Here is a 12,376-nt window from a genome sequence, read left to right as displayed (position 1 = left end):
CCTAAGCGGGGCGGGGTGGGGCGGGGCGGGCGCGCGGCAAGGGGCGGGCCTGGTCCGCTCCCCCTGTCCCCTCCCTCCCCACCCTGCTCCGCGCCCGGGATGCTCCTGGGCCTGCGGTGCGCCCCAGCCTTTGACCTCTCGGTTACGCTGGGCCCGTGCTTTGTAGGCCTAACCTGCACGGAGGAAGTCAGCCGCTCAGTGAGGGTCGGGGATGGGACTGGTTACTGTTCCCATTATGCAGATGGAAAGATTGAGTCCCAGAGGCGGGAACAGAATGAGAACCAAAGGAAAACAAACAGATCGGTCCTAGAGGTGAGGGCCAGCTAGGCCAGCTGCGTCCCGGGTAGCTAAGAGGGTCCTTTTGGGGGAGTGTAGGACCTGGAGGTGACCACCGGCTTCAGCTCGCTGCTCCGCGGCCGGGAAAGCTGGGACTAAGGGAAACAGACTAGTCTTTGCAGTCAGATCGACTCCGATTCTATCCCAAGCCAGAGCTATAACTTATTAGCCGAGCCTCAGTTTCCTCAACTGTGAAATTGAAGCTTTTAAATAGAGTGCTCTGCCACCAAAAGGAAATAATGGCAGTTCGCCCCGGAGGCTCTTAGTAAACGTGAATTTACTTAGCCCTTTGCACCCCTGCTCTTTCCACTGTGAAATGGAATAAACCCAGTTCCCACCCCGCGGAGGGGAACTGTGGGATTTGACTTGAGACTCCCCTCCCGACCACCACGAAGTGCTCAGCACTGCGTCTGGCACATAGTCTGTACTCAGGAAATGGGAGCTAGAAATAATTGTTTACGCTTCAGTTATTTTCTCCCTCTCCCCAAAGGATGCCCAGCACCACCCGAAGTGATGAAAGAACGCCCCTCTCCCCCCACAACCAGGAGGGTGCTCCACGTCTTTCTGGTGCAGAGAACTACACCCACGGGGTCGTTTCTCGGCGGTGTCCAGCCCTCCTGGTAGGTTGCCGCACCCTAACCTGGACACCCGAGATGGCCCCGGCAGAGCACACGGTTGCAAGCAGGCGGCGGTCTGGGAGGCGCAGGAGTGAGAAGAGTGCCCTTCTGAGCCTCGCTAGCGGTCACAAGCCTCTCCGGCCACCTCCCTCTGCTCTTTCCCTCATAACCTGACAATGGAGTGGATTCTGTCCCCGCGTCCATCCAAGGGGTGTTTGGTGGGAACAAGTCTCTGGAGTCCCGGATCTCTGGCTTTGGGGGAGTGGGCGGGGCCCGTCCGGCCTGGGTTCAGCTGCTCCAACTGGGGGCCAAGGGAAGGGGCAATCAGCAGGAAGCTGCGAGAGCCCCGGGATTCCGGCCGTGGGGATGGGTGTCTTTTGCATTTTTCGTTTTTTTCCCCAAACTACTTTCGCGCCCAATTAGGTGCTCTGTGAACCTGTATTCATTCATTCACTCCGGGCCGAGCCCGCTTCTGGGTGCTGGGTGTAGAGCCGGGAATCCCACTGACTTGGTCCCTGCCCTTAAAGAACTAACAATCCAATGGATAAGACGGTCCTCCGGCATTCCCCGGTCTCCACCTCCTCTAGGGAGACCTGGGGCGGGTAATGTCCCAGTTGGAGCCCTAGCCCACTGCTGACAAGCTGGCGCGCGCGGCAGCTGAGCTCGGACGCCCTCTGGTGGCAAAGTCTCTCATTTCCCCCTTTCCTCCCGCTCCCCCGCGCTCCTGCGGTCCGAGTGGACCAAGACTCAGGCCTGCCCCAGATCACTGCACAGACGGGTGAAGCTGCAAGGTTCAGTCATATATCGGGTGGCCGGGACTTAGGGGCACACCACAGAGGCCAGAACCCGGCGACAGCCGCGCTTGTGGAGCCTTACCTGCAAGTCCGGCCAAAGCCAATGTCAAAGCATCTCGCTTGTTTGCTTTTGGTCACAAATCGGTTGTTGCTCCCACAGCCTGAGGGAGCCACTGGGAGGGACCCGCGTGGGCTGAAGGGAAACCAGGGCCTTCTGTCTGGCCGCACCCCGCAACCCCAGGACAGACATTAGTGTGGGACCCATCAGTGCCATCACTTCCTCCATTCATTCATTAAAATTCTTATTGAGCACCTGTTATGTTCCAGACATGGGATAAGTGTTTGAAATACTTCAGTAAAGGAAGCACAAACAAACAGACGAAACAACCCAAACCCCCTTCCTCCTGGAGTGTACATTCTGGGGGATGGGGGAAAAGAAAATGGCACTATACATAAGTAATTAAGCACATAAACTATGGGAGGTCATTAAGTGCTTCGAGAAAATGGACCAGTTGGCAAGCTACTTAAATGTAAAACTCTGCACAAGTCAACACTCTGGGGACCAGACTGTGCCTTTTTAACCTGGGCTCTGTGCTCTGTCACAGGGGTGCCTCCCAAACTCAGGGTAGCAGGGCCCACTACCCTTTCTCCTCTGTCTCTTGCTTATGGCACTATCTCTGCTTAAAAGGCTCCACCTTTCTTTCTCTGCCAGGAAACTCAGTTCCCTGTCAAGACCCAAAGCAATGCCACCTTCCCTATGAGATCTTGCAGATTTCTCCCACACTCAGCACTCAGAGCTGCGGCTCCTCAGAGACACCTCAGTCATGAGGAGTTCAAGGTGAGAGGGAGGCAGGGGTCTGGCTGTTGGGTTAACAGACAGGTGCATCTCCAAGGCTCGATGTTGTACTATGGTCTCTAGACCCCTAGTGACAGTCCAGGTGCCTGCCCACAGCCCTCTGCCCAGCATAGGCTGTTCACACCTTCAGAGTTCAGTGACTGGATTTTGGAGAAGGACCTTAATACAGGGTTGAAAGTTTGCACCCAATCATTGTTTCCCAGTGTGAAACCAACAGGATGACTTCAGGTGGTACTCTGAAAACATTACTTTAAACAACATAGATTTAGAAACTTATTTTTTAAAGTAATAAAAAAATAACTAGCACATTAAAGCAGACATTTCAGGTATTGCTCAAGACTGATTTCATGATTTAAGTTTTAAAAAATAAGTAGATTTAAACTAACAAAGCATGCAATAGTATAGGTAGTTGGGGAGATAGCAAAAAATCAGACAGGGGTACAAAAAGATCTGAAGTTTGAAAATAAATAAAGAACATTTTAAAATTGCTTGACACTCCCCCTTTTAGAAACAAACCATTTGGTCTCAAAGTGGTAAAACAAAATAATACAAGGGAGATATGGCATCTTCACTCTTGCCATCCAGATAAGGCCAGAGAATGCTCACCCAGGAGAGTTCAGGTCCTAGGAAGGGTGTGGGGATACATGAGATCCCAACCCCCTGCCCTGGATACCCATGTCCTTCCCACCCCAATCATGAGTCTTCTTTCATACAGCCTTGAGTGCGGGCCTGGAGGGGCTACATCCCACCCACCCCTGCTCTCCCACCTTTGACATCTCGCATCGGGGTTCACTGGTATATGTCCTACCCTGGGAACCAGGAGGCCCGTGAGAAAGACAAAACCTCAAAGCCTCGATGCTATCATCTGTGGAATGTGTATATTATCTGTCAGGGTTGGCCTTTGGATTTACTAAGTGTGAAAGCACTTGGCACAGAGAAGGCCTTCAGGAAGATATTTACACAGGACTTCAGTTTGCTTTCTCTGAATTCGTCACATTTGGTTCTGACAAAGATCACACCAGCAGGATAAGCCCTAATATCTCAGCTTTGAAGACAGGAGCCTGACGTTCAGAGCAGTTCAAGGCCTTGGCCAACATGGCAGAGCTGGCCAAGGACAAAGGCGCAACTCTCTAGACCAGCGTCTCTGGATTCTGGAACATCAGTGTGTGCGGGGATGGAGGTCACTTCTGTGGCAGGTGTCTAGGGAACCTCTTGGAGTCCTGTTCCCAGGGCCTGGGCTTAGCATCTGTCAGGCTGACTATGTTTTCATTGACTGGATCCAAAATTGACCTCAGGAGCCAGTTCCAAGAGCCCCAGTTCATCCTGGAGGGAAGGACCCAGGGAAGCTGAGGCAGGGCTCCTACATGGGGCTCGCTCTGTGCTGGGTCCTGGCTGGCTTTGGGACATACCTGCAGGCAGGGTTCACCCTAGGTGAAGGTGCACGTCCAACAAGCCAGATCTTCTGTGTAAGGTGGCTGTACCCAAAGATTCTCCCTTGATGGACACTTGTAAAGCAGGGGTGGTATTTTCTGGGACATCCTCGTGCCCTCAGCCTGCACACCAGCTCCCACAGACCAGCGCAACTCTGTGTGCACCCCATCGCCAAAATCAGTGGAGGCAGGTCCAAATTTGCTCTGTCAATCCTAACCCTACCCCTCTCTCTTAGTACCCTTGCCTCTGGGCAGACTGGCCTCAGCATTTGGAGCTCCATCAAAGTTTCTGGAGCTGGAGTATACACCAGCCCCTACCATAAACCCCTGGGTGATAGGAAGTGTGTGCCCTGGGGGATAAATAACATTTACACAGGAGTTACTCCGTGTTGTATACCTTTTGCCTCCTTTATCCCCACATCTACCTGCGAGGCGGGTTCAGTGTTAACCCCATTGCCCAGATTTGGGAACTAAGATCACACGGCTACTCTTTGGCAGAGCGGGGATTTAAACCCGCTTAGCCTGCCTCTGCAGTAGAGCTGTTCCTGGTGAAGGATAGAAGAGTAGATTTGCCACATAAACTAGAGGACACCCAGTTAAATTTGAATTTCAGATAAATGTGTCTTTTTTTTAGCATAAATATGTTCCAAATATTGCATGGGACATAGTTACACTAGAAGGAATTATACGTTGTTCATCTGAAATTCAAGTTTAACTAGGTGTGCAGGATTTTTATTTGTTGAGTCTGGTAACCCGACCCCAGGGTCTTACACTCTTCGCGACACAATGGAGCCCCTCTCTGTGGGCTCCCTGCCTGCAACTTCAGGACCTGTGGGCAGAGGGTGGGAAGAGCATTGGGAAGGTAAGTTCTGAAATCACCCACTTTCTCAGTGAGAGAATTTCTTGAATTTTACTACAACAGAGTCTTATTATGCTGGCAAGTGGCACGTTAAAGCAGTATGGGAGTGATCGTTTTTTATTCTCCTTTTTGCTATGAACAGTTTATTGACACAATAGCCCCAATCCTGACCTTCCAGAAATAGTCTTGGTCATGCCTGAGGCAAGGAGATCCAGGCTTCTTCTCTCCAGCATCACCAGCCCTCCTCTTCCTCTGGCCTGGGCAGGTGAATGTGAAGTCCAGCTACTGACACCTTTTCTGTCTGTTTAGGAGGCCTGGGCTGTGTAAGGGGGAGGAGGAGAAGCCGTCATGCCAGGAATGAACATCACACGAGCAGTATCCTATCTGGAGGGATTCTCAGATGTAGAAAGAGGTCAAGCACTGCTGTGGGTCATGGAGGATGGGCTGGGCCTACTGCCTGCACAGCTGGGCCCCTAGTCAGAGAAGTCAGGATCCCAGCCCCACTGGTCCTCCCTGTTCAGAGGAGGGACTTGTACATTTCCTCCACCTTACATCCCTGTGGCCAGAGTCTGAAGTCTTTCTTCACAGATGTGCTGGACAAGACCGCACACGGAGGCTGCCCAGAGAGGCATTCAAAGCCAAGTGCAAAGGCGGGTCCCCCTGGCAGCCTGGCCCAGGGGATATAAGTGGGAGATGGACTCAGGTGAGGATTGCCAGCACCTCTAAGGTACACATCCTCCCACCCCACTGCTCAGAAGCAGTCTGAAGAGGTTAAACGAGTTGATCATTAAAAGATATTTTTGTTTGGGAATAAGTTATCGATAAAACTTTGTAAATTAGCGGTGTTGTTGTTGTTTTTAAGCAATGCAAATCCAGGATGCTGACTGGGAGTTTGAGTCTCACCCATGAAATCTCACTGGCCTCCAGCTTCCAGCAACCTTTCTCTTCTTAGGTTCCCAGAATGAAGTTTTTACGTTTGTAATCAGACTGATGGATCACTGATGCTCCCTTTGTCTCTGTAAAGTACCCAAGTTTTGCCTCACAGCCCTAGGCTTGCCACCAAGAGGTGCTATACTTCTTTCATAAGTCTGCAATCCAACTTTCCATCCATTCGTCCACACATCCATTCACCCTTCCACCACCCATCCATACATCTATCCATTCTTCTATACCCCCACTCATCCAACCATCCCCCATCTGTTCATTATCCACCCAACAATACATCCATCCATTTGTCCACTTATCCATCCATCCATCCATCCACCCCTCCATCAGTTTACTCACCCATCCATACATCCATCCATCTAACCACCCATCTACCTGGCTCTCCCTTTCAACCACTCCACACCAATTCTCTCCAGGTACTGCTCTAGCACTGAGATGCCTTTTCCACCAGGAACAGAAAGAAAGATGTGCCTCCTGCTTTCTGGGCCACAGGGGAAGAAGAATCAAGCATAAAGGGCCCAAAACCCAGAGGTCACCCAGCAAGCCTTCACCTTGAAACAGATCAAAACCTTTGCTCTCTCCTTGCTGAAGGAATGGGCTCCCCGAAAGGCAGGGAAGGTTTCCTGGCTTCCCACCCAGGCAAGGCGCTAAGGAGGGACGACATCTGAGTACCCTTTACCTCTTATTGCCCATCCCATGATTTTCTTCCATAAATAACAAAAAAAAAAAAAAAAAGAAAAGAAAGAAAAAAACAGCAAAGAAACAAACCTTTATTTCACTGTTTACTCCTTTGCATTTAATGAGCAGTTGTTAACATGACTAAAGCCATCTGATGATTTTTGCCAAATGGAAAAATCTCCCTACAGGGGCAATAAAACAAATATTCAGGATAGAGAGAGGCAGTCATAAAAGGCATTACCCGGTTGTAAACAGAGACGGGTGGTGGTGATGTATTACCCCTGCCTTGGCAGCTTTCAACAAAGTTCTGAGATTCCAGGAGGGGCTCTGACCCGAGGCAATATTTACTTCTGTGGCTTCTTCCGCAGGTCAGTGTGGGTATAATTCTGTCTACCAGTTGACTGAAGCTGAGGTTTTGAGCAGGAAGCTCCAACCCTGAGCACTCATAACTCAGGAGGGGTCAGGAACCCCTGCCCAAAGTGGGCCAAGAAAAGCACATTGTCCTGTCCTGGCTGGGCGGGGTGAGAGTCGCTGCACACCAGGCCATTATCAACAGAGATGGGTGACTTCAGTTTGTACCTGGTCCAACAGCACCACTGGTTTGTGAAGTTGTAGGCTGTATTTTGTCCCAGTGCCCTCAGGAGGCCCACGCTTTTCTGATATTCCACCATGCAGAGATAGCAGTCTTAGCTGTATAAGAATCTCATGCCTCAGTAGAAAGAGCCCATTAGACCTCACACAGATCTTGAAGTCTGAAGGAAAAGCAAAGCTTAAACTTATGCGGACAGGCGTCCTTCCTTAGGGACCAAGCGCGAAGCTGCCTTTCGAGGCTGCATTTAGCCTGAGGTCCTGTGTGTGAAGATAACCACGGCCGAATGTCAGATCCTGACGATTCCAGAGCTGGATCACACTGCCAGCTCAGCTGAGCTTCCCAGCAGCGCTGTAGGGTGAGCGTGCTCGACCCACTCTTCAGATGCTGACACCCGGGCCCAGACAGTGAATGGACTTCCCATCACCTGCTGAGCTGGCAGTGCAGACCAGACTCTGCCCAGAACTCATGCTATGGCCCATGTGTTCCCGGCTCGCTCCAGTTTGGGTGTGGAGGTGCCTGTCTTTTGGTTGCTTTGGACGTGGAAGGGAAGACTCCCCCCTGACCCAAGGCCCACTTTGCAGAGCACTGGCTGGTATGTAGTAGGGATCTGAAACTTCACAGTTAGGTTCTACCCTAGAGCTGAGAGGAGGCAGTTTAGTAACCCTACAGATAGCTGACCGCAAAGACCAGAATGAGACCCCCAGTCCTTCGGTCTGTGTCTGAGGCCTGCTGTGGGGTCTGCAGAGCCTCGGAGGCCCAGGCCGGCTGGGAGCCCCAGCGTGGGCCATGGGCCTCCTGTCTCATACCCATTGGCGCCTTCCTGGAGGATTCCAGGCATGGCTCTCTGGGCTCCTGACGTGGGCTCCCCTCATCCCTGCCCTAGCAGATCTGGATTCCTCACAGCTAAGATCATGCCCAAGCACCAGCTTCTTAGAATGGAACATTGTTTACAGGAGCTAGAAGAGGAGGTGGGATCTGCTCTTCCCTTTTGGTGGAGCCAGAAGCTTGGAGGACGGCACGCTTCCATTCTGTGTAAGTGCAGGGAATGCCAGCACTTATTATTATTTATGTCTTCCCAATTTACAACTCTTCTTGGTTTATGAAGCAGTTCTTGCATGCATTTCTCTCTCCCACTGAACCAGGGGCTCTCATCCCCATTTTGATGACAAGGAATGAATCCAGGACTCAAAGACTTGAGGGAGGTCGCTCAGGTGGTGGGTGGAGAGGCAGGGTCCTGGGGGGTTTCATGTCCTCAGCTGCAGGACCTCTAAAGGCTGGTGTACACATTGAGAGGGTTGGGAGTGCCGTCAGGAAGAAGCAGCTCGTGCAGGGGTGAAGGTGCAGCTGCTTCAGCAGATTTGACCTCAGCAAGACGTCAGGAAAACAATTCATTGCCTGTAGTCACTGCCGGCCACCTCAGTCTTAACACAGAGGCTTCTCAGGCAGGTGTCTGCATGCAACTGGTCCCTGCGTCAGACCTGACAGCAAGAAAAACAGGTTTTGAGCACCCACTGCTCACCCCACCCCCTTGTTGCTTTCAGCCTGGCACCCTAACAGGCTCTTAAATGGGAGCTTATTTTCTGTAAGCACCAGCCCCTGGAATTTGGGCAATCATGGTTTCAGTGAGAACCAGCCTGTCTGCAGGCCTAGGAACTGATAGGAGATGGGAGTGAAGACAAATTGATCTCTTTAGCCAGGGCAGCTCCCCATCAGCACTGGGGAAGGGGAAAGGGGAAGTGGAAGGAGACAGGAGGGCAGGATAGGAGAGCTGTACTGAGGTCCGGGGAGGGAGGGCATTTCCTAGGAGCTGCATCTTGGTAGGAGGAAGAGGGTGCTTGTCTGTAAAAGTCAGTCACCCTCCCTGGAGCAAGCGTCCAGTTCCAGGACCCCAGGGAGAGCAGTGAGGGCAGGGCCAGGCTGGGGTGGGCTGCCGCCTGTCTGCCCTCCACCCCAAACAAGGGCAGGCCTCTCCTGCCCCGGCCACAGAAGTGAGACCTGCCTTTCCCCTCCTCTCACTTAGCCAGCCCTGGGGTGTCCTTACCCCAGAGTACTTCTGGGGCCAGGAGGTGGCCCAGGCTGTGAACAGCTGGATCGATTCTGAGAACAACCAGGAACCAAGAGGGGAAAAAAAAATAAAAACCAACGAACAAAAAACTCGTTTATTCAGGCAGAAATTCTTCATGTGTGCAAAATTTGACCTCCATCTCCCCAGGTTGCCAGATGGTAGATGTGTTTAGTTTGCAGATAAGATAAAGGAAGAAACTGGACCGGATGGAGAGCTACCTGTCAGACCTCACAATGGCCCGCTGCCCACTTCAGGCTCCCCTTAGGGTCTGTGCCCAGTGAGGAGGGGCACCAGTAGGTGGTAGCACCCAGCGTGCCCCTAAAAAGAGCCTTAAGGTCCCTAGCCTGGCCCCTTCCACCTTCCCAGCCCCTCCTGCAGTGTCCATGCTAGGACCCTGGGCACTGCTCAGCCAGTGCTAAGTTCAGCTCAGATCACAGCCGTGCAGGGAAGAGGGGCATTCAGTACTGCAGCCAGCGGGAGTCTCCGCCCAACAGCCAGGCACCTTGGACAGAACCCATTTGGCTTACATAGCTGCAGATTTGGGATGCTTTGGAGCCCAGCATGAGTGTGAGCCCCACACATTCTGCCTCTGGCAGGTCAGCTCAGGGAGGGTGAGTTAATGGTGAGACAGGCCAGCCAGCAGCCATGAAGGCTCTGTGTTCCTGCCCAGTAAGCCCCCCACCTCCTGGGATCTATTTGGGGCAAGAATCTGGAAAGGCACCTCTACCCCTGTCCTTGGGCACTCAACGGCCTCCCTGGCCCCTCGCCCCATACCCTGTGTATTTGCTTTCCCCGAGGGACCAACAAACCGAGTCATCTCAGCGATGCCACATGTCCAGCCCCAGCAGTCACACCTGAGCACCAGGACTGGCCCTCCTGGGCACCCAGCACCGCCCTCGGGTGCTCCTTGCTTCCAGTCTGCCCTGCAGTGGCAAGGGCACACTCCTCCCTTGTGGTCCCCTGGGCTCTTCCTCCCTCCCTTTCAGGGGGTAACTGGAGGTCCTGGCAGAGGCTGACCCCCAAGAGTACGGCTTTCAGGCAGAAGCAAGAGTGGACAACCCGAACTCCCCAGAAGCTCTTCTGCTCCCTGGATGAAGAGTCCTTGGAGCTCACCTGGTGCCTACACGTTGTTACCCATCCCTCTGTCGCAGATGAGGAAACTGAGGCTCGGGGAGTTTGTCACCAATAAATGGAAAAGATGGGATCTGAACTCACACTCAACCACAAATCCCAGCTTCTCCCCTCCTTTATGCGACACACACCCTCTCAGGGCAGGAGGAAGGGGGTGTCTCATCAGGATGGGCCTGAGGTCTTGAGCTACAAAAAGGAGGGGGGGAGGGCAGAGGAGAGGCACATCGTGGGGGAGGTTTGAAAGGTTGGATGAAGGAAGGGGTTTCCTAAATGCTTAAGACTGAAAAGATCTAAAAAGTAAAGATGAGGCAGGTGGAGGGAGAGGGTTAGGGGAGCAAAAGAGAGGACGAGGACGCTGTCCTGGGGGCATGTTGGGGGCACCTAGGAGCATGATTTGGTGGAGTATCAGATGCTAAACAGTGAGGGCAGGTTGTGACCAGGTCACAGAGACCTCGAGTGTCTGACCAAGGAGTAGGGTGGTATTACTCACTGTCCCCACCTTTCCCAGCCCATGGGCACAAATGGGCTTCATCTGCAGGAGATGGTCACTCTGCCTCCTTTCACTGGAGCCCCCCCTTCACAAAGACCCTGCTCCAAGGCCATCTGGCTGCGGCCGGCTATTTCATGTCCGGCCCGCACAGCTATTTGAGGACACACTGACGCCGGCCCTCCTGCTGGAACTCACCCTAAAGCCACGGTGCGTGCCATGGGCCGAGTGGGACCACGCTTCTCCAGCTGCCAAGGCAGAGGCCGTGCTCCTCTCAGTGCTGGCTGGAGCAGCCCCTGTTTGTTCCCTGCACCATGCTCCAGGCCTCAGAGCTTCCATCTTGGCAGCTGTCCACCTTTGGCCGTCTCAGACCCACTCAGGGGGCTTGGCCAGGGGCCAGAATGCCCCCCGCAGCCCTCCTGTCCCGCCACCTACAGCTTCGTGTCTCTGCTTTTCTCTCTAGACACTGTCTTGGCCATCTGAGTCCAGCCAGTCCATCCCTGGCAGGACATGCCCAGGATGACCTGAACCCCCGTGGTTGGCCTCATTGGACCATGGTGGGGAGTGCAGCAGAGTTCTGGGGGATAAAGGGGGCCCCCTGAAAATGTTTGAGCCCAGGACTACTGGGATGGCAGGTGATGTCTTTATTTACCTGTGTACCTTGTTAACATGCAGCAAACTTATTCTGGAGTACTCCCGAGGCTGATACCTGTGGAAGGGGAGGGAAGGAAGCAGGACCGAGCGGAGGGGGATGCCTTAAAAAGGTGCCAGTTAAGAGCCCAGACTCTGAGGGAAAGGGGCCCTCATGCTCCCACCCTGCTGGGTTGGTGGTGATGCCGCCCTGGGAAGAGTACGACCGTGGGTGAGGCTGCTCTCTCCAGCAGAGGGCAGCTTCTGATGGGGCAGCTGCAGGGTGGCCTTCAGCCGGTGACACTCCCAGCGCTTGGAAGAAACAAGTCCTTCGGGCCGGAAAGGGGACCTGGTGACCCATCACAGCGTCTACTACAGGCCGCCCCTTCCCTGCCAAGCCCTGTCTCTCAGGAAGTGTCTTCTGTTAGAAGGGGACCAGGCCTGTTAAGGCTCTGGCCTTGGACTGTGATAAGGACCCACACACATGCACGCAGGAGGCTCCTGGGTGCGGGTGGTCTGTTTGGACAAGCCGGCTGGACAAGGCCTCTGAAATCTCAGGGTGCCCAGTGGAGTTTCATGGCACACCTTTCAGAGTAGCGGTTTGGCTTGGTTTAAGATGAAATGTAATTCTAAGAAGCTTTTATAATGGAAACAGCAGGGATATAAAAATTCCACCAGCTTGTTAGAATAGAACATCTACAAACCTTTTGCAAGGGTTTTTTACAGTCACAGGTGACTAAAACCCAACAGAACAAACTCAGGCCGAGGTTGGGGGGGCACGGCGTTGGGATTGACTGTTTCTCGTAAATAGATGGAGGAAGGGAAGGGCTGGCAGACTTGCCTCAGGGAAGATTAGATCTCTGGCTCCCTCCCCCTTTGCATATTTAAAGTATAGAAGGAGCGGTTGCTCCAGAGAAGAGGATGTGGACCCCTCCTGTATTTCACGCCTGGGCTTG

Source organism: Neophocaena asiaeorientalis, unplaced genomic scaffold (assembly GCF_003031525.2).
Source record: "Neophocaena asiaeorientalis asiaeorientalis breed wild unplaced genomic scaffold, Neophocaena_asiaeorientalis_V1.1 scaffold202, whole genome shotgun sequence".
NCBI classification, from domain to species: domain Eukaryota; kingdom Metazoa; phylum Chordata; class Mammalia; order Artiodactyla; family Phocoenidae; genus Neophocaena; species Neophocaena asiaeorientalis.
The sequence above is the reverse complement of the archived record's forward strand: the minus strand, read 5'-3'. Positions refer to the sequence as shown.